Genomic DNA, 6000 nt, shown 5'->3' with positions numbered 1-6000 from the left:
CATTCCCGGCCGGTCCCGGTCGGTTCATTTAAATAAATAAACGATATATTTAGCCACGCCAGGCCCCTGGCCACGGGGCGGACACACCGCGGACAGGCGGACAGGTTAGGAAGCACGTGTTTCTGTAAATTATTCCGAAGCCGCGCGACCAACCGACGGTTGATCGACGGTTCCGATGCCCGGGCCCTCTCGCCCGAGCCCAGACGTCCTCGGGGGACGCCTTCGTTTGACGCCCGCTAGGCTTTTCGGGTGTCTAATTGATAAAACAAACTGGCCGCACACATTCCGTCACACCTGCGGGCAACCCTCCAACCGCTCCGGCTCTCTCGTGGCCGAGATTACGGACCGCTGATAAGGGACCTGCCCGCGAGGAGGCCCTGTTGTCACTTGTAGGTCTGATGGATCGATCGAAACGGACCGTTCGCCCAATGGCTGCACATTAGCCGGAAAATAGACTCGATGGCGAACCCGAGCCCGGTGGCGGCTCGCGAGATTGCGTCGCATAAATCAACCCGCTAATGAAGGCACGTGGGTGCGTTCGAGGGAGAGGCGGGCTTTCGCAGGCGCTGCCGGTTGCTGCCGGTGACGGATGCTGATTAGCCGCCGTGTTGCGGGTTCCGGGTTTCTGGTGGCACGGAGCGTTCGTGTCACCGTCGGCCAAATAGCACCCAAGAAGTGTGATAATAATTCAATTCGCGCTTTTCCTGTGCCGAAGGCGCAACCGGATGTCGCGAGGGACCTTGATTAACCGCACTCCGCAATTCGACTCCGGAAAGGTCACAGCCGCGTGGTCTTTTATTTCGCCTCATTTCGGTCGTATTTGCAGGAAGTTGGTAGCGTGAACGAGTGTGAATTTTAGGGTGGGGTTCACTGGTTTCTGGGTCACCGGGTTACGGTCACGGATGGGTGGTGGTCTTGGGTGTGCTGAAAGAATGGCCAGGTGAACGCTTCCTTCCGCATCGCGCATCGGGAGCCTGCCTTTGCGCGAGCTCCGATACTATCACGTCCGCCAGCGAATCGGCCAGTGGCAATGGGGTTCGGTTTGAAATCACCACGAACGTCCATTGGGAAGTGGGTTCTATAATATGAGGCCGCTTTTTAGTACGTTTTTTTACTGCTCCTTATTAGCCTTTTTATTGCCTTTTTCTGATCAACGAAAAATACAAAAGCTAAATGTAATCGTAGCCGTCAGAGCTTGCGAGACGATGAACGTCCTAACCAAAACTGCAACAACCGGCGTAAACATCACTAAATTTCAACAAATGGTGCTGCCGGATCACCGAATTAGGCTGTTATGATAATCAAACGTTATGAGCACGTAAAAAGAGTTTGCCTTATTTAAAATCAACATTTTGACATGAGAAAGCTGCCCGCATGTTCACTGCCCGCGTTAGACCAAATACGTGTTCTCACGACGTACGTACAACCGGAATGGTCTTTTCCGAGCTAAACTCCGCTAGTACATGCTAATGGCCCGTAAGTAGAAATTCTATTTCACCGACAGCTCGATAGCCCACCGTAAGGGCGTCGTCGGGGCGCACGGAACTGACCGGCACCAGACGGCTAGCTGCGCCTCGGCGCGCGCTGCTCGATGTCACGTCCCGCCCAGACGTCAGGTGAATTATCACGGGCTCACTGACTCGGAACCGGACAGCTCCACGCGGTTCCGCTCGGCCGCCCAGCAGACGGCGGCCGGGTTCGGCCATCTGCGACGGCCATGGTCGCGGTTTTTGCGACTCGCCGCGATTTCATTACGTGCCCGGGGCGCCAGAGAGGGCGCGTGCTGCGAGAGGTTTGGACTTTTTCCGGAGGGGGGTCCTGTGGAAGTGACCGCTACCGTCACTTCCAATTTGGCGAGGGTCAGGTCAGGTCCGTTAGATGCGCCTGCGCCGAGAGAGTTGCCCCTCGGACGCGGACACTCCAAACGGAATGTTGGATGTGGATTACGTCAAACAGTTTTCCAAAATATTGTGTCACGCTCTGACGGACCCATGTGTCACGCTCGATCGCCTTGATGGATCGCCGTAGTAGGCCACATATTTTGGGAGGGATCGAGCGGTGCCTGTGTCTAGCGTAAACAGTCCGGCGGCAGTGTCTGGCGCTACAGATTCGGAACGCCAGTAATGTGTTGCGCTGTCGCGACTCATTCATGTTCATGAACTCATCTTTGGACCTCAACCCTGTGGATGTGAGTGTGCCGTCTGTTTCCGTCTGCTGGACGCCCGCCACGCACGGAGCGAAACATCTGCGCCACATCGCCTAATAGGGATCCGGTCCTCGGTTTTGGGCCATAAACGCCGGCCCCAAAACCATCCGCGATTGACCGCGGCCGGAGTGGAAACGAAAGTGCCACCCCCTGGGGGCCTGGCCTGTCGTCCTGAGGGAAGCCCATTTTACATGCCACGTTTCGCCCTGCCGTTTTTTTCTTGTCTTATTTTCCCCACCGGGTGAAGGGATTTTGGGCTCGTATTTTCACAACGACATTTGCCCGTGGGCTCGGGAAGTGACCGCATAGAGTGAGAGAGAGAGAGATGAAGCACTGCCAAATGTGGTTGGAAATTCGCCGGCCGGAGGAATGCGCGCGACGAATCGCCGACGGACACGCGCACCACCTTCGTTCGCCCCACGGCGGGTTTAATGGGATTTCCGTAGAAGGATATATCGCGTCGATTGTGATTCTGTCGCACGGACGCGGGCAAACGCACGAAAAAGGCCAAATCCCCAAAAACGGAAATTGCACCTGCGGGCCCCGGCCCCGGTTGGGTTCGATTTCATGCCTTGCTGTCGGATCCTGCCCGCTCCGTGTCCGATCGGGCGCGCCGCGGCGATCGTTTCTTCTGTGACTTTCTGTGCGCTCTGCGGTCGCGGAATCAAATTACATCGTCGCGGCTCTCGCGTCAGCTTGCCGGAGGCAGCACGACGGTGGAACAAAAAACGACGACGACGTCGACGTCGACGCGGGATATCATGTTCCCGGACGGCCAGGAATGCCGGGCGGCCGTGCGGCCGACGGTTTAAAATGTCCTGCGGCATGAATGATCGGCACGAGACGGACCCGAGCAACGATCCGCCGGCCACACGGGCCGGTTGCAAACGGTAATAAAGTTTAGATTCTCCGCTTAAATTGTGCCATTTATCAGTACTCGGACGGACGGACGGACGAATGCGCTGGGACGGGGATGGGATTCGGAGCGCAAGTAAAAGATTGAATTCGAGCTAATTCTGGAAATTAGTTGCCACATCCTGTCCCATTTTGCGCTCACCGAATGCATCCTGCGGCCACTCGGGCGCTCTCACACACCCGAGTGCGAGTTTGAAGGACTATTTTGTGGAACTTTTATGGAGGGATTTTCGTGCCTTTTACGGGAACCTTGGTTCGCTTTATTTCGCTTATGTTCTCTTGATTTATTTCCATTAAAAGTAGCGATGCTTTTTGGGACCATTTGATGGGGGCTATGAAATTGGTTCATACTTTTAAATAATACTTTATTAAAGTCGCTTCTGTCGACGGATTCCGTGCAAAGTTCGGGAGCTTCCCGGCATCGATCATGTCCGGAGCCTAACTCCCGTGGGGCATCCGTTTACTGTCTGTCGTCAATTTCGACCGCTTCTCTAATCGCAGCCATCGAAGCTACGGTAGCTTCCACTGATTGGCCGTTTCCTGTCTCCTTCAATTCCCTCTCTGTCTCTCCCGCTGAGAGTGGTTCCAGTCTAGCCCTCGTCCCGGCGGCCATTTGATGTGATTCTTCCCTTCAGCAGCCTCATCATCGCCATTATAAAACATCGTCGCATCGCGTCGTTGATGGCGCAGCTTCCGAAAAGCTCTGCTTCGGCCGCGCCCGAGGCGAGAGACACATTTTCGACTATCGAACCCATTTTTTTCGCTCGCTCAGCTTCAGGCCCTGCGAGACAAATTGCTTCCGAATGGATGCCGGCCGGCCGGTTGAGAATCGGGCCATCGGTCTAAGCGGTAAATTTATGTCTATAGACAAAGCGATCGGTCGTGCTGATCATAAAACGGGAGATAATATTAGAAAATTATGCTTCAAAGGCCCGAGGCCCCGGTAGCACACCGCGATTGTGGCGTTCTATCCGCGAACGGCCTTCGCAACCGGCTCGGGATTTCGGACCGGACTTCGAATCTGGGGGATCGTGCCCGGAGGATTGAACGCTTTCGGGTGGACGCAACGAACGCAGTATTGGGCACACATAAAGAGAGGCACCTGCATATGTAAATCGTGTGTCGTGTTCCAAGTTTTACGACATTTTTATTTCGCGTTTTAAGACTCAAATAGATAATTCGTGCTAAGCGTGGCGTGCCATGGCGAGCCTGCTGACCGCCGGAACTTGCTACGCACGGCGAAGTTTACGATCCACAAACAAACGTTTTGGGGCCCGATTGGTTCGAAATCGTTAAAGTTTATGCTTCCCACTGGCATTTGCATCGGATTCGACGCCTTTCGAAGCCCACGGTGTGGCTTTTTGATATCGCGTCGCTCGCTAAAATGAATCTGAAGGCACCTTTTGGGGCCACTTTTATGCGCCACCGGAGCTTGCATGTTATCGCGAATCGGCCAAGGGGCGAAAGGGTAAATAAATGGACCCACGAATGATGGCTCACGCGCTACATGTAAGTTTGCTGCCAAAAGATTTCCTTTATCACTGACGCGTCCCGTACGATCAGTGGCTAATGATCGATCCCTTTAGTGAGAGAGGTTCACTGCCAGTCGGGCTGCGATTGGGCGTCTCGCTAATGACACAGAAACAAAGGCGAAAGAGTAAAACCATAATCAGCTTATAATCAATCAAAATATTATTGACGATAAATGTAAGGAGCCGAAATGCGTTTGCGAAAATGTGTGGGAATAAAGTTTCGCGAACCGCAATCGCGATGAGTCACTTCCCGGAGTTCCAGCTCCATTCTTTGTTTCACGCACTCGGCCAGGGTGCCGGAAATTCCAATTCAACGACGAACTTGGCGAGTGTGAGCTGCTAATAAGGCGCATGATTCATGCCAGATTTCTTCTTCGCTCTTGGGAACATAAATTGAATAGGAAGCTCCCTACCTACAACAATTTGATACAATTTGGCCGACAGAGAACATCAGCAGAACCCAAAAATGTAAGCCTGGACTGGATTTCATTGTACTTCCATCATCCCACTGTTTTCAGAGAGCTACTTAAACAGGATTAAATCTCATCAGAACGGAAAACGTCCACTGTTTGGATGTTTAAAGCTGCCCGCGACATTAATCATAATCTTTAAATTCGTGTTCGGATCCCTCGGACCGAACGAAGATCGATAATCGCATTTCACAGTCGCTGCACCTGCATTGATGCTCGGTGATCGTGATGATCCGCCTTTGCCACCGTTTTCCCAGTTAATATGCATTCTCGACAACGTTTCGGTAGCCACAACATCCATGTTCGGTCGACCGGAATGCTGCTCCGCTGTTCCGGGTCCTGTGTCGTGTCACCGCATTATGCTGCTGCGCCTGCGTAATCAGGCAGGGGAAGCCGATCGATCTTCAACGCAACCGGTAGCTCGTTACTCCACCGGCCCCACCGGCTCATCAAAACGGCTTCCGTCTTATCCGTAGCGTTATCCGCAGCTTCGGAGCTACCGAAACGGTCTCCGGGGCTCGCTGCTGCCCGTTACACGGTGCGTGTGCGGTTGATTCGTTAAAGTTGATTGTCCCGGCCGGGCTGGATGCTGGTTCCTCCGCAATCGGACGATCGCTTCCACCGTGGCCGTGGCACCTCCCAAGTTACTTTCTTCCACGCACCGAACGGGCCCCCGAAGCTTACGAAAGATGAATGATGTCGTAAAGTTTTTCGATTGACTGATAAATGGCGGCGATCCGTTGATTGGGAAAGAAATTGCGCCGATGGTTGGCCGCAGGTTGATCGCCAGTTAAAGAAAAAAAAAAGCGAGCGAAATATTGATCATCAGCGAAGTTTTACCACATGTCGTTTCGGTCGGTTTCGGAGTAAAACGTAC

Source organism: Anopheles bellator, chromosome 1 (assembly GCF_943735745.2).
Source record: "Anopheles bellator chromosome 1, idAnoBellAS_SP24_06.2, whole genome shotgun sequence".
NCBI classification, from domain to species: domain Eukaryota; kingdom Metazoa; phylum Arthropoda; class Insecta; order Diptera; family Culicidae; genus Anopheles; species Anopheles bellator.
Note: the sequence above shows the minus strand (reverse complement) of the source record.